The following is a 26,318-nucleotide window of genomic DNA, read 5'->3' on the forward strand; positions in this document are numbered from 1 at the left end:
GCTACCTCAGGCACCCACTAAAGGATATCTAGGTTGTTTGCAGTTTTTCCTCTGTAGCTCTTTAACAAGAGGGCAGCTAGCCCTGCATCGGGCTGAAGACCCCTCTGAATTCCTGGTGAGCAGCCAGGATCCTCCTCCACCGTCAGGTACTACGAATGCACAGAACGGGGTAATGACTGCACTTTATGAACTCCTCAGTTGCAGTTCATGCCTGCTGATCCTTCAAGTTTTAAGTGGAACTGCACCTCTTCTGAGAAGTCTTTGGGTTAATAACCATCTCTCTGGCCAGGTTCCTGCAGCTCCTATAATCCCATGTGTCCCCGGTCTCTGTATCCCCAGCTCAGGTCCCAGCATGTTCAAGAAGGATTTGTTGAATCAGTAGATTGACAGCCATGCTGCCATCATGGTCATTTTCTAACACAGGCCATTCCCACCTGTGATTACAACACATTCTAGAAGCAGCATCTTAAAGGAAGATGATCATCGTTTAGTGGACCGTGTTTTCTTACTTGAACAATGTGTGACTGAGAAAAAGATAAGACCACTAGTAGGGTCCTCATATGGTTTCCAAGATTGTGTTATTATAGGTATATTGTCATGAACACCTTAGTAGGTAAGTATATTTCTGTGTATCTGATTATTTCATTGGGAGAGAGTCCCAGAAGTAGAATAACTGAGTCAGAAGCATGAACTCATGTAATTTTTAGTACACGTTGCCAAGCTGTTCTCCAGAAAGGCAGCTGTATTAGTTTTACACTGTTGCTGAACCAAATTACTACAAAGTTCATGCCTTAAAACAGCACAAATTTGTCTTACAGTTTGGGAGGTCACAAGTCCCAAAATTAAGGTGCCATCAGTGTCATATTCTTCCTAGAGGCTCGAGGGGAGAATCCTTCACTTTGTTTTTTTCAGCTTCTAGAAACTATACATTCCTTGGCTCCTAGTCTCTCCCTCCATTTTCAAACACAGCAGAGCAGCATCTTCAACTCTCTCTCCAACTTCTGCTTCTGTTGTCACATTTCCTTCTGCCTTCTTATCTCTGATCCTCTTATCTCACTCTTATAAGGACCCTTGTGATAACATTAGGTCTGCCCCAATAATCCAGGATAAATTAAGAACCCATCTCAAGATTCTTAATTTAATCACACCCACAAGTCTCTTTGCCATGTAAATTAACATATTCAGAGAATTTTGGATTAGGATATGGACATATTTGGAGGGCCATTATTATGTACCCACCAGTTTTAAAACATTAAGACTCTCTTTGAACAAGGGCAAAGTACAGACTGAAGAGATAAGAGGCAGAATCAAAAATAGCCATTTACTTTAAGAACACCATTCACTCAAGATGGGAGGGCAAGTTTGTTTTTCAATTTCAGACATTTGCAGTACAATAAAAAATCAGGGATGATTTTGTGGGAAGACCATCACTAATATTGACATTGTGTTCAAGCCCAGGAAAGAAAGAACAACGTGTAAACATGTGACTTGGTCTGTTAAATCTTATAAGCAAGCCAACATGACCAGAAGTCAAGCTCAGTTATCTCTTTTACGTAATAACTATTGTCAAACAACCTAACAGTATGTAAATGATTTATTGACATAGAACTCATGACCTTGCCACCTATTCTGCAAAGTTTTATTTAGTCTTTACCCATAGCGTAATTATACATTGCCAATTCCCAAGCACTTTAGATGTCACCATTTTCCTTCATTTCTCAAATTTAATGGCCCTCCCAGCAGATACACGTACCTGCTTGCCACAGATCACAAACTGTTACATGACCAAAGCTTGCAAATGTTTTGCAGGGGACCATAATTGTTTTGTCTGCCCGCAACATCTCTTCCCCCTTCAGAGAAATTTCACTCACAGTCTTTGTGGAAAAGTATTCCTCCTCCGATGACAACCATCTAGTTCTAGTGGAGGCTGCCATTATGATAGACCCTCTCTTCTGCCTCCTCCCTGTGGTCTAGACCACAGGAAGTGATGCATTGCTTAAACTGAGACAAACATGGCTCCCACCCTCCTGGCCAGCGGGATTGGTCCAGAACTGGACACATGATCTTAGCAAAACCAATCAGAGTTCTTCTTTGGCATCTTTAAAATTTTATCTTAGGGAAAGAGGCTTTCTCCTGTGGTTGACCAGCTGTGGGTGAGAGGTTGGATGTCACTGGCAGTTATACCCCTGCCTTTTACCAGAACTGGTCTGAAAGAATGAAGCCAACATGCAGAGAGATACAGAGAAGCAGAGGGGCAGGCACTGAGACACTTGGCCAGGTGTAAGCTCTTAGTTGCAGTCATCCTTAAATTCAGCTGCTTCTCAAATCTTTCCTTAGTTTGCCAACAAATGCCCTCTCTAGGGTTTCTGTCAGTACAACTAGAAGAGCACTGGCTATGGCACTAACAGGTGTGGGTGCCTTGTTTTTCTCACTTCATCCTCAAGACTAGACTTGTTCCTGCTGATGCTGTATTTCTCCTGCTCGTGGGAAACGTCTTCCAAACCCACCCTTGGCCAGGTCTCAGTGACTGATAAGGCTAAGTGAGTGGGCGCTCCCGGGCTATTCCTCTTCCAGCAGCCGGACCGTGGGAAATCACACCCGCAAAGCAGCATCCCCTTAGAAAAACCCAACCATAAAAGTGCCACTTGGTCTTGGTCTGATCTGCTATTACAGGGCAGGATGGGGATGTGTTGTGGTGGCCAAGGTATGAGAGTGTGTGTGTGTGTGTGTGTGTGTGTGTGTGTGTGTGTGTGTGACAGAGAGAGAGAGAGAGAGAGAGAGAGAGAGAAGGGAGGGGGAGGGAGAGAGAGTACATGCTTGCATGTGAACAAATGCATTAAAGACTTTGTTTCTTTATACTCAGAGGTCAACACATACAACTAAACCAAGATGAGCCCTTCCTATTCCATAAGAAGAAAGGAGAAAAGTCCTACAGTAAATGGGCACACAATGAGCACTGCATCCAAGATGTCCTAACAAACAACAGTACCTTTGTAGACAGGGAAGGCCTTCTCCCAAACTATGAGTGATTCACCAGCTTGATGTAGTAACCCTATTGCCTTTGTCTTGGGTATGTGATAGAACACAGCCTCCAAAATTAACAACCCCATTGATGTGTAGTTCATAGCAAATTTGTGCTATAGACCTTCTGAGCCTCTTTCATAGTGGCACAACAAAAGATATTTTTGGCATTGCCTGACCTGTGGTGGCGCAGTGAATAAAGCGTCGACCTGGAAATGCTGAGGCCGCCAGTTCAAAGCCCTGGGCTTGCCTGGTCAAGGCACATATGGAAGTGAAGCTTCTTGCTCCTCCCCCCCTTCTCTCTCTCTCTCTCTCTCTTTCTCCTCTCTAAAATGAATAAATTAAAAAAATATATTTTTTTGGCATTAAACCCCCTTTACTCCCAAGCCTATATGGGCAGCCCCCCGAGCAAGCAGCTCATTGCCTATCTCTTAGAGGTGACTGAGGCCTCAGTGGCCTAGGGGAAAGAGACCCTGGGCTTCTTATTTAATGTTTTTTGTTGTTTTTTGTTACAGAAAATACTGGGTTATTTCACTATTCAATTATAGTGCCTCCAAATACATCAAAGCTCCTACCTTGACTTTTCTAGCCAAAACAAGTTCACAAGTGTGGGCTGGCCCAGGTGACCTATCCCCTACACACACTGGATATATAACGCCCTCACTCTAACAAGCATTTACAAGAGAAGAGGCAATTGGGAGGCTTTCCTGTCTTTTGTTTTCGTTGTTCACAGGAACACATTTCGACCTTCACTTGGCCTTCTGGGTATCATGCATATGCTGGCAACCACAGATGCTATAGATGAGTAGGTGGGTGAAAAAAAATACTTTGGCAGTCAAGATAAGTGCACAGCACTTTAAAAAAAAAGTGAGGTGGTGGGATGACACTATCCTTATTAACTGGTGCTTTGAAAGCTGGGAAGGGCCAAGGATCTCAGCTAAGGAGACGAGAGGAAGCACGACCCGTGGCACCCCTGAGCGTGCCCCCGAGTCACACATGATGGACACAGCAGCGCGCAGGGGAAGTGGAGCCTGAGCAGCAGACTGAGTCATATCTATTGAGGAGACCACGGAACAAAAGCTGTAGACAGGAGCCAGTGCGGGGGATGGCATTCACAGTGCTCTCACCACCCCATTAGCTGTGTTCCTTCTTCCTAAAGTGATGGGCTACGTGGGATGTGGGCTAAGAAAACCAAACACAGATTCCATTTTCACATTATCCTTCCCCGGGTGGTTTTAACCCCATAGAGCCAGGTGTGCATTGAGAGATTTGCTTACAAGTGATGTTTTATGTTTAACATTTCCCGTAGAATAAGCCTGTTTTATTTAGAAGAAAATGTTTATAAAGTTATCCTGGAAATTGTAAGATGTGGATAATTAAAAGTTAAGTTTTAAATGGTGAAGATTAATGGGCGGCATGATTGCATTCTTATTGTAAAAGATCTTTCTGGAAACCCAGTTCTGTCTCAGATTAACCCCTAAGCAGGACCTCCACCACCTTACCCCTTGAGACAAGCACTGGAATGAAAGTAACAGCTAGACTTGTCACAGGGCCTTAGGCAAGTCACTTTCCTGTTTTCTTATTTTTATATTTTTACTTGAATATAACTTAGTAAATAACAATCATCTACATTTCCGCAATCCCAAACTGACCACTGCTAACACGTTGAGGTCCCTTATCTTATTTGTTAATGAAAGACTGGGATTGCCAAGGCTCTTTCCAATCTAACATTCTCTGATTCTGTGATACTTGCTCCATGGGTCCTGTCATAATATAGATCATATCCCTTTCCCCACTGTTCCTCCAACCAAATTACTATATTTTTTAAGAGTTAGTGGTACCGCAGTTAACCATTGACACTTGTATCTGACCTCTTGCAACCTTGTTATAAAGTAGGAGGTCCCAACTTTTTAACAGAAGGCTCTATTCATCTTTCACCTGAAGTCACGGGATGATAAGGTTGGTGGCAGTGAGGTCTCTGAGTGAATTTGCAATCATCTTCTAAGCCAAGCCAGAGTCTTGAGAGCTGCCGGCCTCACCCACTTTCCCGTCAGGATCATCTTTGTAGGGAGACTCAATAATTGCCTGGGGGACATCTCACTGAAGAGAATGCAATGTCTCTGGAATGTTCATTCATCCTTGGCCAGACTCTCAATCTTCAAGATTTTGATAACATCCAAATTCTATTTGTTGGTCCTACTTTTATGTAAATTACTATAAGTTACCAATGGTGCATACTTTAATATATCTTGCTTCAAGTATTCTCCATTTGCAAATTCAGCTCTTTTTCAGGCCGCTACTAAACATATAACCGCCAAGAAAATACCCGTGACATCAACTTCACACAGCTACACCAGTGATTGCTTCCCCACTACCTCTATCACACTGTGGGCATGTTTTGACTCATTTGTTTTCCTTATTGAAAGGCCAGAGCTATATGCATTCCCAAGGCAGAACTAGAAGAAGTTTCTAGAACCCTTCTGGGGGAGGTTTTTCACTAGGTGATAATCTGCCATCTTGGTGATAGGCAAGGACTGGGGAGTGTCAATATTGATGTAAATTATTCTCAAAGCCACAAGACAAATACTGTCCATGAAGAAGGATTTGATTCTGTCCACAGAGGCCTTTGGAGGACAAGTGACCATCATGCTACAATTTTAGAACTGAAAGGGGCTTGAAACATGTTGGAATCTAAGTCTTTCATTTTACAAGGTGGAGGAAATGGTGCCAGGTTAGTCCAAGAGAACTGTTATCTCTACATTGTAAAATACCTTGACATGTGTAAAGGATATTAATACATATTATGTCTCCTTTGAGCTTTATGGCAACTCTGTGCATTAGACAAGCTGGGTGTTCTCAACTGCACTTTACAGGTGAACAAAAGGAACCTCTAGGCTGTTGAGAGCAGGACCTAAGGTCAGAGGTGCTGAGTGGTAGACCTTGAGCTGACCCTCTGTCTCCCAGCCAGCATTCTTGTCATGACGTGGCACTGCCTCTGAGAATACAGCCAGGAGACCAGTTTTGCTGAGGGAGAACAGATACCAAAGGAAGAATAAGAGGAAGAGATGGAAGAAGAAAGGACTAGAGTTCTCCAACTCTAGTATTTTGCTGGGTTTCTTTTATTTGTTAGTTTATATAATTGTCATAATAGCCTAGTGAGGCAAATGTTCCAATCCCCTTGGGAAACAAAGACTTAGGGAAGTTAGAAAAACTTGACCTAAATCACATAGTCAAGACCAAAAAAATGTAACTGGAATTAAAATATATGTTTTCAGACTCCAGACTCTCTCACTTTCTCTACTGTCTCATGCTAGACAACACCTGGGAATTTTAAGTCACAACAATCCAGTTTCTGATCAGGACACTAAGAGAGAGCAGCAGGTGGCCTCAGATGCAACCTGTATGGCATCCGGCTCAGATGCGACCTGTGTGGGGTCTGGCGCAGTGGTCTGAGGCTGGGATATAAGGAATGTAAGGGACAGAGATGGGAGAGGGACATGGATGCTCTGAAGACCTGGAGGCTGTCCAGCAGCATGGAGAAGCATCTGAAAAACAGAGGAACCAGGGACTGGAAACACAAAGGGCTGCAAGAAGGGGGCTGGGGTGGGCCAGTGCCAGAGCATTGTGGAACAACCTCCAAATGTTAAAGCTGGCGGGAAACACGGTGGCTGGGGGGGATGTGGGCTTGGTGCAGGGCTGGGCTGTGAGGGAGGAGAGAGGATTCTGCAAGCTGCCCTTCTGCATCACAGGCATCCTGAGAACAAGTGCAAGCGGAAAGATCCAGCCCTTCAAGAACCACCTACACAACCGCCCCCACAAAAACATTACCCAATGCCAAGTAAAAGCAACGCATCAACCAATTTGGGCCCCCGGACGATGAGCCAATATCTCTGGAGCATAATGTTGGCCCCTTCTGACAGTTACCTTCCTTTGGTTGCAGAGAGAAGCCAGGGAACTGTTTGTATTGTCTGCTGTGTTCCACGAACAGTGCTAGGAGGTGCTATCACACTTCCCTTACTGGTTGCTAAGCAACAGCATTAAGATGATGTACAAGGCTGAAGGAGGTGTGTGTGTTTGTGTGTGTGTGTGTGTGTGTGTGTGTGTGTGTGTGTGCGCGCGCACATGTTGGGAGTGTGTGCGTGCTGGGGAGGAACCGCAGAATGGAGTGGAAACAAAAGTGAACTCTGTTGATTTTGCTTCGATTGAGGGATCTTGGCAGGTGAAGTTTAGGAGTGCCCGTCTTGTGGAGGGAACATGGATGGCAATACTCTTGAATTGTGAGGAACCAAACAGGAAACATTTGAGTGTTCACAACATAGAAAGGGGACCAAGTTCTGTGAAAGACTGCCCCCAAGAACTAACTCAGAGCAGACAGATTCTAGGTATATAGTTTCACTAGTTTTCAACTTCTGGGACATTTCAGATTTATTTCCTCCATATGCTACTCAGCTCTCATTTTATCTGGAGATAATTTTATGTATCAAGAGACCATTTTATCTGAATTGGAAGGAAAAGCACCTTTGGTTTGTGAAACTTGAGGTCCTTCTAGCTTTGTGTTGCTAGAGTGGATGCTGTGGAAGCCAGCAGAACAGGCTGGTTCACGAGGAAGGGAATTCTCCGTCTTTGTGGGTCTAAACCAGGTGTCGGGAACCTATGGCTCGCGAGCCAGATGTGGCTCTTTTGATGGCTGCATCTGGCTCGCAGACAAATCTTTGATAAAAAAAATAATAACGTTAAAAATATAAAACATTCTCATGTATTATAATCCATTCATTTCCTACCACTCATGTTCAGGGTTGTGGGTGGCTGGAGCCAATCACAGCTGTCCTCCGGGACAACACCAAATTTTTATTGAATAATGCATAACGTACACGGGTCACTGTATGGCTCTCACAGAATTACATTTTAAAATATGTGACGTTGCCTGACTGGGCGGTGGTGCAGTGGATAGAGCGTCGGACTAGGATGCGGAAGACCCAGGTTCGAGACCCCGAGGTCGCCAGCTTGAGCGAGAGCTCATCTGGTTTGAGCAAAAGCTCACCAGCTTGAGCCCAGGGTCACTGGCTCGAGCAAGGGGTTACTCAATCTGCTGAAGGTCCGCGGTCAAGGCATGTATGGGAGAGCAACCAATGAACAACTAAGGTGTTGCAATGCGCAATGAAAAACTAAGCATTGATGCCTCTCATCTCTCCGTTCCTGTCTGTCTGTCCCTGTCTATCCCTCTCTCTGACTTTCTCTCTGTCTCTGTAAAAAATATATATATATTTATATATGTGGCGTTCAGGGCTCTCTCAGCCAAAAATGTTCCTGACCCCTGGTCTAAACAGACTAGATGAGTACTTGGCAGAAGAGCTGCTTGGCAAACTGGCCTTGAAAGAGAAGCAGGGAGGCCAGGCAGGCCAGGCAAGAGACAGAGGGACAAAGGCATCAGAAGTAAAAACCAAGGGTGTGTTCTGAGAAAACAAGGTAAAACTAGCTTAACTGGACAAAGGTATGGTAGAATGTTACAGGCAGAATGTACCTCCTCACATTCTTATGTTGAAGTTCTAACACCCCCCCCAGCACCCTGTGTTTGGAGATAGGAACGTTAATGAGATAAGTAAGGTAAAATCAGGTCATTAAGGTGGACACTAATGCAATATGACTGATGTCCCTATAAAAAGAAAAAATTAGGACAAAGACATGAACAGAAGAAAGACCATGTACGAGTTCAGGGAGAAGACGGTCATCTGCAGGACAAGCAGAGGCCTCAGAAAAATGCAAACCTGTGACACCTTAATCTTGGACTTCCAGCCTTCCGAATTGTGAGGAAATAGATGTCTTGGTTTAAGCACCCCCTCCCCAAGTCGGTGGTATGTTATGGCAGCCTGAGCTGACTAATACAAGAATAGGAAGTAAGGCTGGGACAGCAGACCAGACACAGACTGCAGAGGAGTCCTGGGACCATGAATGACAAGCCAAGGAATTCAAACGTAAAGGGATTTGTACATGGGTTTTACTTAGTAAGTTTAATTAGCAGACTATTTCCAAACAAAAGGCCCATTTTATTTATCAAGAGACCATTTTATCTGAATTGGAAGGAAAAGCATCTTTGGTTTGTGAAACTTGAGGTCTTTCTAGCTGTGTTGCTAGAGTGGATGCTGTTGACATCCACATTGACAAGGTCTGGGAACCATCAGCTAAGAGGTCTTGTTTCTTGTAAAGTGTTATGTGTACCACTGATCATGACATTTGAAGATGGTGACAAAACCATTTACGCAGAATTGGAGAGCCAGAAAGTCAGGTCATCTGAAAACCATGTAATCTAAGGGGAGACAGCTTGTATGTTAAGTCTGGACCAGGGAATAATGGGGTGGATGGTCCCTCTCTGTGAGGGCTATCATGTGAGGAGCAGTCATTTCCTTGGGCTATTGCAGAGGGCGGGTCTAGCTCTAGCGGTGTTTTAGAGAAGTCAGCTCTGTCAAAGTGACAGCTTCCTAGCAATAAAAGTTTTCCAACAATGATGAGGTCTCTGGAGAAACATTTTCCACAGGTGCTCAAGAGAAAGAAGACCTTAGACTACATGACTTCGCAGTCTACTCACTCCTTCCCCAAATAATTTGTGTTTGCTGGGGGCACTTCTGGTCCTTTAAGATGCCCCACTTCTCTGTGATCAAAGAAAACTCTCCATCCCTTTCCCCCTTACTCACAGCAACACGGCAAGCAGAAAGCAAGTAGTTCTGTGAGAGCAGAGTAAAAGTAAGGATCCACAGAACCCCTTTCTTGAGCTCTTTCTTTCTCACCTACAAATGGGAAATGGAAATTCCAAGACAGCAAAGTGCCTGCGATAAATAAACACTACGGTCTTGTGTGACCAGACTTGTAGCTGAATGAGGTTCTCCGTAACTTCAGAATCCCAGTGAGTGAATGGATGTTGAAAAGCAATGTGGAGAATTTACTGTATGTCAGACATGGCATAAGCCACCAGATAGGATTTAAAAGAGTGGATTTAAAAATAGATAAGATGGTCTTACAGGGCTCACCGAGAGTCCAAAGGAGGAAGTGCCCATTGTCACTCAAGGCCATGTGCTGGGGACGCAGTGAGAACAAGACCAGCCACTCTGACGATGGTCCAGAGGAGGTCAGGAAGGCCCCAAAGAGGCGGTGCAGCCAAAAGCTGAGGAGAGTTTCAAAGGGTGAATGAAAGGATGAGGAAGTAGGAGGCAATGAGAGGCTTTGGGTAGAAGAAACAGCTCTTCTGGCAAAGGTGAGACGTTAACAGTGCTTTGGGGAAGAAGGAGTGTGCACGCCTCTGAGATGGCGTGTCAGAAAGGCCAGTCACTTTGTAGCCGGTGGTATGAGCCTCTCCTGCTCCTCAGAGTTCCCGCCACAGCCCAGAGCCCTCACTGTGACCTCCAGGGCGATGAGCGCTGCTCCCCTCACGGCAGCTGCATATCCATTTTTTACTTGACTCACCTTCCTGTGTGTGTCAGCCCTGTCATAAGTTTTGTTTATTTTTCATGCCTGAATCAACTATGTGTAACATAATTTGCCTACTTCTCAAAATTTTTGATCAGTTACAAAGTCCCATTACCAGAATGTCAGATCTGGAGTCTGGAGAAAGCAACCGCTTCCCTTCACAAGCAGTAAAAAATCCAGCCTGGCTGTTTAGCTTTACTGGGGAATAGGCTTCCGTTCCCACAGACCCTGCTCTCCAAGCACCTGACACCCTCAGGCAGAGCAGGAGCGCTGCGGCAACTCCCACCTTCACGGTGCTGCTCACCACCCAGTCTCACCCAGATGTCAGCATGAGCAGTCCCACCCCAAGGATGTAGTATCTTTGTTTAAACACAAATAAAAGATGATGAGGTTTTTACTCTCTTAGGAGAGGGCAACAGAATTCCACCAGGAAGAAAACTGTGTTTGTTTAAAAATAGGCCATAGGCCTGGGATGGATTGAATAGTTGTATTCCCCCCAAATTCATATGTTGAAATCCTAACTCCCAAAGTGATGGGGCTAGGCAAGGTCTTTGCGAGGTGACTAGGTCATGAAGGTAGATCCCTCGTGATAGGATTTGGATCCTTATAAATGAGACCCCAGAAGACCCCTCATTCCTTCTACCATGTGAGGACAGAGGGAAAAGACTGTTTATGAACCAGGAAGCACATCCCCGCCAGGCAATAAATCTGCCAGGCCATGATCTTGGACTTCCCAAGCCTCCACGACTATGAGAAATCAATGTTGTTTATAAGCTACCCAATCCATGATATTTTGTTATAGCAGCTCAAATGGACTAAGACAATATTCTGTTAAGTCGCTGCAGTTAGACAAGGCTCTGGGAGCTTGGCAGGTATAAGTTGTCCATTGCTCTATTAAAGAAAAGGAAGGAGGGGGGAAGGAGAATAAAAAAAGAGACCAATGCTGCCGGACCTGACCCTCTCTGTAACACTCTTCCCCGCCCCCCTCCAATTCTTCAGTAAAAGTGTAAAATCAAGTGTCCTGTGTGCTTGGACTTCTTGGGTTAATTGGTGAATGGGCTGAGTTCTATGCTTTGGGGGGATGAGACCGAACAAGATCTGACAACATACAGTGTGTCCATAAAGTCATGGTGCACTTTTGACCGGTCATAGGAAAGCAACAAAAGACGACTGAAATGTGTAATCTGCACCAAATAAAAGGAAAACCCTCCCAGTTTCTGTAGGATGATGTGGCAGCATGTGTGCATGCGCAGATGATGGCGTAACACCATGTATACAGTAGAGCAGCCCACGGCCATGCCAGTCGAGATGTGGACAGTACAGAGGAAAGTTCAGTGTGTTCTGTGGCTCGCTAAATTCGAATCCGTGACCAAAGTGCAACGTGCATATCGGCATTTATAACGAAGTGCCACCACATAGGAATAACATTACTCGGTGGGATAAGCAGTTGAAGGAAACTGGCAGTTTGGTGGAGAAACCCCGTTCTGGTAGGCCATCAGTCAGTGACAAGTCTGTAGAGGCTATACAGGATAGCTACCTAAGGAGCCCTAAAAAAATCTGTGTGTGAGCCCACATTGAACTGCACTGAATAGGTATGAAACTGGGAGAGTTTTCCTTTTATTTGGTGCAGATTTCACTTTTTTATCGTCTTTTGTTGCTTTCCTGTGACCGGTCAAAAGTGCACCATGACTTTACGAACACACTGTAGAGGTAGCCATGGCACAAGGCAGTGAGTCTAGACCTGGCAGAGATCCTGGGGCAAGACCTCAGACAGCAGGAGCTGGGGTGTGTCCACCAAACGGGATAGATGGGGGGGGGGGGGGAGCAGGTGACATTTCAGTTACACACATATTTGTGTACTAACAGTGTGTGCACTATTATTAATAATTGCTAAGTGTATTGAGTACTTGTCTGCAATGCACCAATGTTAAGAGCTTTATACACATAAATATACCTTCTTAATCTTTGCACTATCTCTTTAAGAAAAGATCTACAGTTATCACCACCAGGCCTGTAGGAAGGCTGAGGATTGAAGAGGTTAAGAATGTGCTTGAGGCCACATCTCCAGGAAGTAAGGAACCACACCTTACTTAGTCTGAGGGCTTGCTCCTGAGCATTATGAGCACTGCCTGCGATGGGTTGTGAGTTGTTTGCATGAAGGCGGATGTTCCCGTGCCCCCACTGGGAGGCTGGATCACTCAGTATTTAAAGGAGCAATAACATCAGGCCCAAGCTTGTGCTAGGAGGAGAGGGGAATGGAAGGGGAGGGGATGGAGTGGGCAGATGGCACACAAAAAGTGAGCTGACAAGCTTGCCATTTTCCTAAAAAGTGAAGGATAAGGTCAAGAACTGAGTCTAGGAACTCTTTTGCCAAACTTAGGTCATGTTTCTATTTTTCTGCCTTCAGCCAGGAGACTCAGAGGAATAGAAAAAAAGGAAAAGAAAAAGCCCAGAAGGCAGGATACAAGGTTCCTAAATGAGGTAGAGGTTGGTGGAACAGATAAGCTATGACCCGTTCAAGGCACATTCTGTGGTCTCCCCCGGGGTGACCTTGTCATTAAATAGTTGTAAGTAGACACTAAAGGGCAATAGTTCCCAGAAAGGTTCCTAGGTCACTTGGGCTTCTGTGATCCAGTGGGTCTTCAGGCCAGGAGACACCATCAGCCTGGGGAAGCTCACTGGTGTCATTTGAGGAATGAGGTAAAACTACAAGAGCTACAAGACAGTCTTGGGGAAAGAACCATGTTTGGAAGCTATTCGAGTGTTGAAGACTGCAGAATGAGGGCTTGGCTACCTGTCGTCTGAGAATTGGAAGGGCAGCTCTGGAAGAAGTGCAGGAAGGAGCCAAAAAGGAGAAGGATCCGTTAGAGAATGAGATTCCCAAGGCGGACGGGATGTCAAAGGCAGTACTTTTTATTTTTCTTTTTATTTCCTGAGGAAAACATTCTTAATACAGCTCTGGGGGCGGTAGTTCCCTGAGAGATACAGGTTACTAATCACATTATTTTCAAGGCTGATGAACCCTCTGACAGCTCTGGCACCTAGCCCACCATCTCGTGGATGGGGTTCAACCAACAACTAGGCTTCTCCATCTCCTTGGCCTCTGTGGGTACATTCCAAGAACTAGTGGCCAGGAAGGGCCAAAGTAAACAACAGGTCTTGGCATGTTTTGGTCTGTTTTTCAAACCTTCACAGTGATTAAGCAGACACTGAGGAAACACCTCCTACAATAACCACTGAGGGCAGACACAAGCATCATGACTGTCACCTCCAGGGTTTATAGTCTAATCAGGAAAGACAATGTTATTGACTGAATGTTTGTGTCCCTGCAGAATCCAAATGTTGAAGCTCTGAGCACTGTGACTGTATCTGGAGATGGCGCCTTTATGGAAGTATTTCAGATTAACGAGGTCCTCAGGGTGGGCCCTGACCTGATCCATGTAGTGTCCTTATAAGAAAAGAAGCACAACCAGAGCCTGCGCACTCTCTCGCTTTCTCTCTCTCTCGACTAGCCCCACACACTGAGGAAAGGCCAGGAGAGGATGCAGCAAGAGGCCACGGTCGGCAAGCCACAGAGACAGCCCTCACTGGAAACTGACCGTGCTGAGACCCTGATCTCAGGCTTCCAGCATCCAGAACTGCAAGAAAATAAGTCGGCTGTCAAAGCCACGCACTTTACGGTATTTTGTTACAGCAGCTGTGCTGACTAGAGACGACGGGCACACATATAATCAACAATAAAATAAGGCAGGAGGGAAGTCCTGTCAGAGTCAGGAAAAGGGTTGAGGGAGCAGAGAGGATGGTCAGATGAAGCCAGACTGAGGCTCTAGGGGGGGAGGGCATACTGAGTTGGCATTAGGGTTCAGGCTTAGAGGAGTCTGAGAGCTGAGATCTCGGAAGACTGGGAGAGGCAGTCCTGACAGAGGGAAGACCATGGACAAAGGCCAGAAGCAAGGAAAGTCCACCAATCCCTCAGGGACCTTGGGCACAGGAAAAGTGAGGCTCAGTGACAGAGCCCACAGGGACATGGTAGGTGTTTCAACCAGGGTGGGTATCAAAACCGTGTTTGGAGCATTAGGAACAAAGCAAAGCAAAACCCAAAAAGGAAAAAATGGCTGCCTGGGTCTGACTGCAGACGGGGGTTCTAACACCCCCCTAAGTAACAGAACTGGCTCTACACCAGCAGTTCTCAAAGCATGGCTCCTGGGCCAGCAGAATTCACATCACCTGCCAAACTGCCAGAAACGCAGGTTCTCAGGCCCCATCACAGATGGAATGCAGCAGTACTTCCGGAGCTGGAGCTGGGAACCGCGTTGTCACCAGCCCTCCCAGAGATGCTGATGGCACGGCCTTCAAGAAGCTCTACTGCAGGCTACCCTGGGGGTCCAGGCTGCTTCCACACAGAGTGTTCTCCGAGTGTGTTCACCCTGCGATCAGGAAGCTCTCCACCCAGGGGTCTCTTCTCTCAGCTGATAACATTTTGTGTATCTTGTTTTCTTTTTTTTTTTTCTTTTTTTTTGTATTTTTGTATTTTTTCTAAGTGAGAAGAGGGGGAGAGGCAGACAGACAGACGCCCGCATGCGCCTGACCAAGATCCACCTGGCATGCTCACAGTGGGCAATGCTCAGCCCCTCTGGGGCCATTCTAGCGCCTGAGGCGGAGGCCATGGGGCCATACTCAGCACCCGGGCCAACTTGGTGCCAATGGAGCCTTGGATGCGGGAGGGGAGGAGAAAAATAGAGAAAAGGAGAGAGGGAAGGGTAGAGAAGCAGAGGGGCGCTTCTCCTGTGTGCCCTGGCTGGAAATCGAACCCAGGACTTCCACATGCCGGGCCAATGCTCTACCACTGAGCCAACCAGCCAGGGCCATCTTGTTTTCTTTTAAATCCCTCTGACACCCCTTGTTTCCATAAGGGTCAGACACCATCTCTAAATTAGCACTTTTTCCTGAAAGCATTTCCATAAAACCTCCTCGGAGCTGAACAAATGTAGGCTGAGTATAAGATTCCCATCCTGACATTGGCTAGAAAATGACTAGGAGGCAAAGCGGCATGAGACAAGGTCCCCTGCCTTCCACCATTCTGTTTAGCAGGCATGTACTTGCGAAAAATAATTTTATTTCGAGATCACACGTGCCTGACATAAACGGCTGGTACAGCCAAGAACTCTGGGACGAGGAGGGGCCCCTCACCCAGCCCCTCTCTCTCCGCCAGAATCTTCCAGTCCCAAGTATCCTATATGCTCTGTAATTCCAGTGGAATACCCTAGTCCTACTGTTGAGGCAAAAATAGACACCAGTCTGCCCCCTCGTTTTCCAGGTAGGTGTCTTCTTCCTGATTCCTGTAGACGAAGCGCCGTCTCGCCCTCTGCATGTCCCCACTGGTGGCAGGACAGTTCTTGCTTATCTAGACAAGCCCTGCTCTGTTCTCTCTGCCTCACTACCCCCTGCATGCAGAAGTGCAGAAGAAGAAAGCAGGAAGTGGGTTCTTCCTCTGGGCCAGCGTTATGGGCCAGGGCTTGCCACCACCCTATCTGGTCAGCCAGCAGGTGGATAGCTGAACATCCCAGCCAACAGCAGAACTCCAGGCCATAGGCATGGCCCTGCTGGCAACCTCTGTCCGAGCCCCCTGTGTGAGGGTCTCCGGTCCAAAGCCTTCTCTGTGATTGGGACAGGAACTGCTCTGAGCTGGATGAGAGCAGTTCCTGTGCTAATACCAGAGTATTCTTTTCCAAAACAAAAATCTGACTCTCTACCTTGCTTAAAAACTCTTTTAGTGATATATCATATATAAATGTATATCTGATATATCCTTAGCTTTCTGTTGTTAATGAATAATGTCCAATGCCAACAGACCATGATAAAGGGCGCTACCTCGGTCCTGCTGAATTCAGCCTCCCTGAGCTGTTCACAGCTTCCCAAACAGGAACACTCTTCTTCTTACCTTTAAAGATGCTTTGCTCTCTACCTGGAAGAGCACCTCCAGCCCTTTCTCTGCCTGGTGCACTCCTATCCAGTCTTCAAAACCCTTCCCAGAATCACCTCATTTGCAAAGCCTTTTTAGCCTTCCCTTAGTAAAATTGGTAGCTCTGGCCTTCGTGCCTCTGGCATTTGACTGCCCTCTTGCAGCACATCTGGCTGTACTGTGACTGCCTGCACTGCTCTGTCACCTTGAGGATGGTGTCTTGTTCACATGTGTATCCCAGAGCCTAGCACAGCACCTGGCCCATAGTAGATGTTAAGTAATGTGGAGCTGGGTCTCAGTTTCCCCACTACAGAGCCACAGATCTCACATCCTCAGAAAAAGGAGCAGGACTTCAAAGAGGAAGACTATAAGCTCTCTTTCCTCGCAGAGGTTTAAAAACCAAGGGAAACACCCATTTGGGGGAACAGTTTAGACTCAGTTCTTTCATGGCAGAAGGAAAGATAGTTGTTGCTATCACTGGGATCCAATCTAGGAATGGACTAAAATGCTATGGAAGGGACCCAAGCGCTTGCCTGAAATATACAGACAACCACTGGTAAAGGAAGGAATCCAGGTCCTATTTCCTTCACCTGTCCTTGCTCCCTGACCTCAACTCCAACCACACACACTCCAGGGCAAATGCCACAGGGGCCATCCTTTTGTGGCAGCCATGAAGGTGGTTCTACAGAGCAATATCATTTGTCACTTATTCCTCCTCCAGGGTCTGGGCCTTTAAAAGCCACCTCTACCTGTGGGGTAGCTCAGTTGGTTGATTTTCAACCTTTGTTTCTCACGCACTCATAAACAAATTACTAAAGAAAAAGGGGCCCTGACCTCTTCTTCCTTAGTAACTAATTTATTTGTGCCATGAGATGAAAATGGTTGTATTTAGTCAGGGGCACTGACCTTAGTAATTAGTGTGTGTTTGTGCCATGAGAAAAAAAAGGTTGAAAATCACTGGCCGTTAGAGCATTGTTCCACTACACCAAGTTGCAGTTCAATACCCAGTCAGGTCACATACAAGAATCAACCAACGAATGCATAAATAAGTGGAACAACAAATCATTGTTTCTCTCTCTCTCTCTCTCTCTCTCTCTCTCTCTCTCAGCAATAAATTTAAATAAAATAAAAGCCACTTCTACAACTTTCACCCACGTCTCTGTCGCTTCTTCATATGTCTGGCCACAGCTTCCATTTTTGTCCTTTGCCTGCTATTCTTCCGCTTTTCTTTCCTGGCTCTACCCCAGAATCCAGAGTCCTATCTCCAGCTCACATGTGTCTTCTGAAGAGAAGACCAAAGGAGAAGACTGGACAGGGCAGGCTCTCTCTGTGGAATTTGTGGTGAATCACTAGTGAGTGTGGTTTGTAAGATGGATGTGACTGTCCCACCGCAGAGAAGGGAGAAGGGAAAGGCCGTGCACGAGGCACCGGCGACCCTGTGATCCTCACGCAGGTAGAAGGGCAACAGAGGACTCAGGGCCTGAACGAGGCAAACCCTAAGAGAACCCTGGTGTCATATCACATCCCTGAAGGTCCTGCTCCAGCAACTGTAACCCTAAATCTAATCCCACAGTCATCCCACTTGGTCTTTGGGTTTTTCAGTCACACCCAGGAAACTGGGCAGACTCAGGTTCTCCCACTTTCCAGAAAGATGATAAAGATATTCCAGACAACAAGAAACTCAGTATCTTGTTTCCAACTTGTACTGAAATCTGTTTTATAAACAATTTGATATATGATTCTGTGTAATATAAAATAAAGACCAATGCTGGTTTTTTGGGTTGGAATGTTAGATTGGTCTGGTTGCTTGATGAACTGGCTTACTAGCTTGCATTTCTTCTTTTATTTATTCATTCATTCCTAAAGGCATTTGTCCCTCTGTCCACCCACTCATCCTTTTTAAAGTAGTATACATCTTTAGATAAGGTAAAGCTTGCCCTCTCCCCAAACTATCTGTCAGAAGAAAAGGAAGTTTTCTTTACTCTAGCCCTGACAGAACTTTTCATATTATACAATTCTTTCTCAATTACCCAGTTTTGAGCAAAAATATACTGTTTGAGAAAAATATTAGCCAGACACCATTTCAGTCAATGCAGATATTGGGAACTTACAAATGTCACTAGATAGAATTGTTGGGTTTTTCTTTTTAAGCATAGCACTATAATATAGATTTAGTAACTTTCCTTGAGGGCATAGCCTCACAATTACAAGTGCCAAATTTTGTTGTACACAAGCATTTAAAAGATCATTTTTTAAAAAGCAATATACTAAGTGATATACGGTGAGTATCTAAAAGAAATACCTTGTAAAGGATTTGATTAGACATTTCTCATAAGAGGACATACAAATGGCCAATAAATATGTGCAAAGATGCTTAACATCATTAGTCATGGGGGAAATGCAAGTTAAAACCACAAAGGACACTACTCCATGCCCACTAGAATGGCTATAATCAACATTACAGACAATAACAAAGTGCTGGTGAGCGTGGGGAAAGACTGGAACCATCACATTGCTCATGGGAATGTCAAATGGTGCAGCTGCTGTGGAAAACAGTTCAGCAGTTACTCAAAATGTTAAACATAAAGTTATCACATGACCCAGCAATTACACTCCTAAATCTTTAACTAAGATAAATGAAAACCTATGTCCACACCAAAACTTGTATACAAATGTTCATACAAACATTATCTATAATGGTCAAAAAAGTAGAAACAACTCACATCTTCATCAGTAAATAAATGGATAAACAAAATGTGATATATCCATACAATGAAATATTATTTGGCAATAAAAAAGGAACAAAAGATGGTTCATGCTACAGCATGAATGAATCTGGAAAACATTACGCTCCCTGGCTAATTGACTCAGTGGTAGAGCACCAGCCCAGCATGCAGATGTCTTGGGTTTGATTTCCAGTTGAGGCACACAGGAGAAGCGACCATCTGCTTCTCCATCTTTCCCTTACCCTTTCTCTCTCTCTTGTTCTTCCCCTTCTGCAGCCATGGCTTGATAGATTAGAGCGTATCAGCCCGGGGTGCTGAGGATGGCACCGGTAAGCCTCTGACTCAGGCACTAAAAATAGCTCAGTTTCAAGCATGGCCCCAGTTGGGCAAAGCATCAGCCCCAGACAGGGCTTGACAGGTGGACCCCTGACACAGGGCACATGCAGGAATCTGTGTCTCTGTCTCCCCTCCTCTCACTTATAAAAGAAGAAAAAAGAACAAGAAATTATTATGCTCAGTGAAAGAAGCTAGTCACAAAAGATCACCATGTTGCACAATTCCATTCATATGAAATGGCCAGAGTAGGCAAATCTTATTATTTAAAGTAGATTAGTGGTTGCCAGGGACTGAGGGGAGGAGAGAATAAGGAGTGACTGCGAATGGTACTGGCTGCTTTTGGGGGTGATAAAGATGATCTGCAGTGACACAGTGGTGATGGTTGCACAACTCTGGGAATTCACCAAATTGTACATTTTAAAAAGATGAATTTTATGGTATCTGAATTATACCTCAAAAAAAGCTGTTCTTAAAAAATAAACATTAGTGGAGTGATCACATTGTAAGATATAAATACGCTGAAACACTGTATTGCACACCTGAAACTAACATGCCCAATATAAGATTGTATGCTAACTACACTTACGTAGAAAAAAGTAAATAAAATATAATAATCACCTTCTGGCCTAATAAGAAATAGCCAACTCTCCTTAGACCAGAGGGAGAATGATATAGGTCAGAATATAGACAGCTGATCCAAAAAGTGGTTCTGTGATAAAGACACAGGTGTCAAAGATGTGAGTAGAGTGTTTGAATGTTTTATAAACAGGTAGAGCTGGAAAAAAAGCTGAATTTTTTTTATTTAATGTATTATTTTAAATAATATGTGATTTTTTTTTTTTTTTTTTGTATTTTTCCGAAGCTGGAAACGGGGAGAGATAGTCAGACAGACTCCCGCATGCGCCCGACCGGGATCCACCCGGCACGCCCACCAGGGGGCGACGCTCTGCCCACCAGGGGGCGATGCTCTGCCCCTCCGGAGCGTCGCTCTGTTGCGACCAGAGCCACTCTAGAGCCTGGGGCAGAGGCCAAGGAGCCATCCCCAGCACCTGAGCCATCTTTGCTCCAATGGAGCCTCCCTGCGGGAGGGGAAGAGAGAGACAGAGAGGAAGGAGAGGGGGAGGGGTGGAGAAGCAGATGGGCACTTCTCCTGTGTGCCCTGGCTGGGAATCGAACCCGGGACCCTTTGCACACCAGGCCAAAGCTCTAACACTGAGCCAACCGGCCAAGGCCATAAATAACATGTGATTTAAAACACATGTCACCCAAATGATATATCAAATTATACCTTGAAATATTTACATATTCATTTTTTTCAAAAGCCCTCCCTATTGGGGGACACACATCCACTGCTCACAAAAATTAGGGGATATTTCAAAATGAATATGAAGCAATAAAAAAAAGAAGCACTTGATTTTTTTTCTGAATTGATTTTTCTGTACTGACTCTCAGTACAGAGAGGGTGTTGACCTTATCAGAGCTTACATCCTAATTGGTCTGAATTAAAAATGGAACTCAAGTTTGAGGTAACTACTATGAAAAGTTTGTAAAAATGATTACAAAACCTTGTGAGTCATTCATTTTATTTAGGGGGCCATCAGCGGCTTGGAGATCAGATGAAGGCCCTGGACTTCCCTCCTACAACCACATGCGTCTGCTCAGAGGGGAACAGTGTGCGTCTTGTCACAGGGTGAGCACGGACACAACACCCCTGCCCCCCACACAGCCCCGCCATGGCCCAGGCTGGATTGCTTCCTCTGAGATCATTCTTTGCTGAACCCACTTGAATTGGGACGATTCTCCAGCCTCTGTCACACATAAGCAGTGAGGACTTCAAGAACTGGAGACCTGGAAAAGATCCAAGGTGATCTGGGCCTAGGGACCTCTACAAAAGGGGGTCAGGGGTCTGATAGGCACCTGCCTTCCTGGCAGCAACCCTGGGAGGGCCTTCTATCACCTGGTTTATTTTCCAGGCTTTCTCCTAAAATCCATTTTGAAGAAAACTCTACTTGTTAACAAGTCCACCCGCCCTCTCCCTTACTGCATATACAAATGAAAGCCCTGAGGCCTGAACAGGCCTTCCCAGCTGACTTACCCAAGGGCATGTGGTGGGACAATGACAGAGCTGCCAGCCACCAGACCCAGGGTCCCCCAGGACTCCCTGTCCCAAAGCAGCACCTGTCCCAGCACCCTCTCTGCCCTCACACCTCTCTCTAGAAGTGAACATAGATGGGCAACTAAGTGTTTATCAAACAGGTGTGGGAAGGGTTTTTCTGCACAGAGGTAAACAAAGAGCAAGAAGGCTCAAGGGCACTCTGGGAACAACAGAGGGCCACCTCTGGAGATAAAGAAGCCAATATGGACTAAGTGTTTTCAGATCTTGGGAATGCAGGACCTAGAGAGCTTCAAGTGCAATTACTATGGCAAGCTCTGGGTCTGGCACAGATTGGTCGAAGTTCAAATTACTAAAACTACCAACTTCTGCCTTGCAAATCTCTCTCTGGTGTTCCTAAAGCAATTTCACCCTCTACAAAGGTGCCCTGCCTTTATTCCTACTCCCTGTCTTTGTTCTGTCATTGGGCCGGGCCTACCCGGGCTCAGTAAACTGGAGGATGAAGGGAAAGGGAAAGGCATGTGTTGGGCAGATAAAAGGTATTATGCTCACTTTGTTAAAGATGGTGCCACTGCCCACGTGGAGGCCGTTGCCCAGGTGATATTAATGTGTGTCTCTGTGGGCAGGCAGGATCGTTGTAGCCTGGGGCTTGGTTTTGGGATTAAGCCTTTCCCACCCTTTTTGATGTGGGGTGGTACAATCCAATCATGCCTCAGAGAAGTGACTCTACTAGAGACTTCCCTGTTTTGTATATTGGATTAGAGGTTGTGAAGCTACAATATAAAATGGGGGCAGAACAGAGTTTGGGCGCTTGGTTCCTGAGGTTAGCATGAGAGAGCAGAGAGAGTAGAGTCAGCAGCGGAAGGAGGCCACGTGGAGGAGGCCAGGAAAAGCAGCCAAGATGGTGGAGTGCTGAGTGAGATGCCAGTTTGTGGAGAGTTTGTATCTGGAATAAGGAAGGAGATGGGGAACTGAGGAGAATAAGGCTGGTGAGCTAGAAACCTTTGATTCTAGGAAACTCGGATAAGTCAGTGGCTTTGTGAGCACTGAATGTGATTGGGTTTTGGAGCCCAGTGTGTGTTTTTACTTGCCTGCCGGGTGCAAGCTAGGATTAAAGACTATGGCCCACCAGTTTGTGGCTCTGTTGTTTCTTTACCGACTGTCCGAATCCAATGCGAACCTGCATGGGCCAGAAGGCTGCTGTGATAGTGGCCCTGGCCCTGGCTCCTGGCTTTACAGCGTGGATCTGATAGGTTAGAGAGCCACAGGAGGTGTTTAGTGAGGGATTATCCAGCTCGGGCTCCAAACGCTGACTCCCTCTCTCTGGGCTCTAAGAAGCCTCCACATCCCAAGAGGCATGACCCCTAGGGAGAATGTGGTCCCTGTGCTGGTGCTGTTGCAACTGGTTACCCAGCACGGGGAGTGAAGATCACATCTGGCCCAGGAGAGCCAGGCATGAGTATGTAGAGAAGGTGGGAAATGGAATTCCTGTTCTTGGAATTTGAAGGAGTCTGGAAGGAGAACCAAGGGAAATGCACCTCCCTGCCCTGGAGGAATTTCACACCCCAAAGCCCAAGCCCAGAGGCTGAAGGAGAGAACACAGATTTATTTCCCAGGTCAGAAACTGAGCCACGAGGGAGTCAGATTGGGGGAAGCGGAAGGGGTGATCATTCCAGACAGGACACAGGACTTGAGCTAAGGTTGATGTGGACCAGTGAGCAGATGAGGAAAGTGTGGGGAAATCAGGTGAGCGAGGTAGACAAACGTGGGATTGTGAAGGGCACCGGGTAGTAAATGTAAGGCATCTGGGTTTGCCTAGAGGCACTGTGGGAACTGGAGATAGAGAGGGGAGAGGCCCTTAGGTAATGTGGGTGATATTCGGTAATAGGCTCAGCCAGAGCAAGGCCAGCCAGGGAAAAGAGAAGAAAAGAATGAGAGGCATGTAGAATCTGTACGACTCATTACTGAGGGGAGAGGATATGAGTGGAAAAAAGCAGAGATGAGGAGAAAAGGAAGATAACACCAAGGTTTTTGACTCAAATACCTAAGAGAATGACAAAAGCATGAACAGAAGGGAGGATGCCAGAAGGAAGAAATGGTTTGGTGTGAGAAAATGATGAGTTTAGTCTCTAACACATTGCATTTCAGGTGAGTTACTTGAATGGCAATGTCTTACAGACTCTTGCAAGTGGAGGGCTGGAGCAAGGGAGGAAAGGTCAGGTTGGAGGTGGAGCCCAAAAGTCCTCTGAACTGATGAGAGTGGGTAAGGGCAGATCTAAGTCCCTGTTCCTCCCCTGATTCTGGAGGAGGTTGCCATCAGACCTCTAGACAGGTTGACATTTAGTACATACTGAGCCAAGATGAGGTTGGAGGGAAAGGGCTTAACTGCAAATTGAGAGCATGAAAGGACAAGATTAAGGAGAATGGCAAATTTCATCTATAACCTAAACAATATGATGCTCCCATAAACCCTCGATCTTTTGCATTTATCTAAAGACCATTTCCAACATAGAGAATGTGGAAGCTCCAAGTGACCAACAGATCCTCTCCAGGACCCCCAAATCATTCAAAAATACGCAATTTATCCAAACTCTGAAGACCTAAGCTATTTATAATAATCTCCTACCTGCTCCTCTTGCAAACTCTCTTCTCTCTGGTCTGTTTACATACTCCTACCCAAATCTGATCATGGTCCCTTCACCCGAGACACTACTCAACAGCTCCCTGAAGCCTTCAGAGTGAAGTCCAACAGCTTCCTACCACCTTCAGAATAATAAGTCCAACTCTTCAGTTGCCATGTTCAAGCTTCACCTTACTTTCTGCCCTATACCTTATCTCTATTGCCCTTTGATACCCTTGGCTCCACCCAAAATTAGTCATTGGAACTATGCCTTCTCAGTCATCTGCTTTTATTTACACCCTTCTTTGACCACAACCACCATCCCAAGTTTCTATAATCATATCTTACCCATCCTTTTAGAGCTTTTCCAAATGCCACTTCCTCCAGGAAGTGCTCCTAGACTCCCCAGACAGAAGTAATCTAACTTCTGACCTCATAGCACTTTATTGGTACTTCTTTAATGGCACCATAAGTCCCCATATTGTCTAACAATTATTTATCTGTATGTTTTACCTCCCTTGCCAGACTGTGAACTCGCTGAGGACAGATACATTCCCCAAAATGTGGGGTGAGCATGACTGAGGGGTGAGAGAGGGGGGTTAAGAGGTGAAGAAATAGTAAACAAATGTCCAGAACAAGTCACAAATGAGAAAATTAAGTCTCGAAGGGATTGCATGACTTGGCAATGTGACAGGGGTAGAAAGTAACAGAATCGAGACTCAAACCCCTTTTTCTTACCAAAAACTCTTTATCTTTACAGGGAGAATGCCTGGCAGTATTTTACAGGGCATTTTCATAAACTATTTCTCTCAATGCCCCTTTGAGAGATGCAGTACGATTTCTGCATTTTCAAATGAGAAATGTGAGGTTTGGAAGAGTGAAGAGACCCACCCAAAGGTGCAGAGCCAGTAAGTGGGAGAATCTGAGTCCAGATCACCTTTCCACTCACACAGGCTGACAAACTGCCACCTGCCTGGAGCCGGGACTGGGGAATGTAACCAGATGCTGGTAGGAGCACTTTCAAAGGTGTGAGAGGATCAGGTCATCTGTAACCTGCCCGGAGCAGGAACTGGGGGTGGAGAGAGCGTAAACTTGAGCTAAAGAGAGGCTCTAAGTCCAAATGCTCCAAAGAACAGTGTCAAGCTTGAGGGTAGGGAGGGACGAGCTGCTTTAATTGAAAAACCAGAAAAAGATACCGAGCTCCCAGTGGCCAGGACCAGAGGAGGGATCAGCTGGGAAAAGCCAGAAGAGCCAAGTCCAAACTCAGGGGCAGAATTCTTACAGCAGGTCTTCTGAGGAGCCTGGGGTCCCTGTGTGTCACAGCAGGATCCCATCAGCCGAGGGACCAGGTAGAGGACCCTCAGAGGAAGAGGAAGAAGGGGGAGCATGAGAAAGGAGGACTGAGGGCCTCGTGCCCTCAGAGCTGTTGCCCTGATTGAAAGGGAGACTAGTCCATGAGACGAGAATGAAAGCCAGTCCCAAGTTCTAAGGCTGCGAGAGATGCATTCCTCTGAGGCCCCCTCTCTAGGGAGTGATGTTGCCAGATTTTGTGTAGGTGGATTTCAGAACATAAAAGGGAAGCAAGGGACTTGGAGAGGAGGAAAATGTTAGTGAACTGCAGCCAGCATAGAAAAGGGGAAGGCTCACCCCTCCATGGGCATCGGCAACCATTGGTCTTCGTTCTGATACTGTTGATCAGCTGCCTTGTAAGAGCAGCAGGAGCCGGAGTGCTGGAAAGGGTCAGAGCTGGGAGACCAGGAAGACCAGAGCCGTGTCCATCCCTGCAGCCCGCCCATAGCATCCCTGAGGGGCCTTGAAATCAAAATCCTGTAATCCCACCTCTCCAACCCTGTGTCTAGGTAAAAGCACATAGGAACATGCTGTCTCCAGTCCGCTCTCTTAATCAAGCTGTCATCGTGAGTAATAATCATACCTTGGGAAACAGCAATGACTCAAAAAGCTGTCCCTTCCCCCACCGACACCTCCTCTCATAGTTCAGAGCTTTGCTGAGAACCCCGGAAAGTGAAGCCACCATTTTCTCCTGCCCAGCAACTCTCTCAACACCTTAAACAACCATTCGGA

General features: G+C 45.9%; 1 protein-coding gene across 4 annotated transcripts in view; it reads right to left on the minus strand.

Annotated features, from left to right (window-relative positions):
• PTK2B (protein tyrosine kinase 2 beta) overlaps positions 1 to 26,318 on the minus strand; it is a 132,113-nt gene that overhangs the window by 100,967 nt on the left and 4,828 nt on the right. Inside the window, exon 1 of one of the 4 annotated variants that reach the window (XM_066341397.1) lies at positions 1,872 to 1,892. The exons of the other annotated variants lie outside the window; for them this stretch is intronic. The gene's annotated coding sequence lies outside the window, so the exon portion shown is untranslated. Of the gene's footprint in view, positions 1 to 1,871; positions 1,893 to 26,318 lie in introns of those variants that run through there. 4 annotated transcript variants of the gene reach the window in all.

This window comes from Saccopteryx leptura, chromosome 1, assembly GCF_036850995.1.
Source record: "Saccopteryx leptura isolate mSacLep1 chromosome 1, mSacLep1_pri_phased_curated, whole genome shotgun sequence".
Classification (NCBI taxonomy): domain Eukaryota; kingdom Metazoa; phylum Chordata; class Mammalia; order Chiroptera; family Emballonuridae; genus Saccopteryx; species Saccopteryx leptura.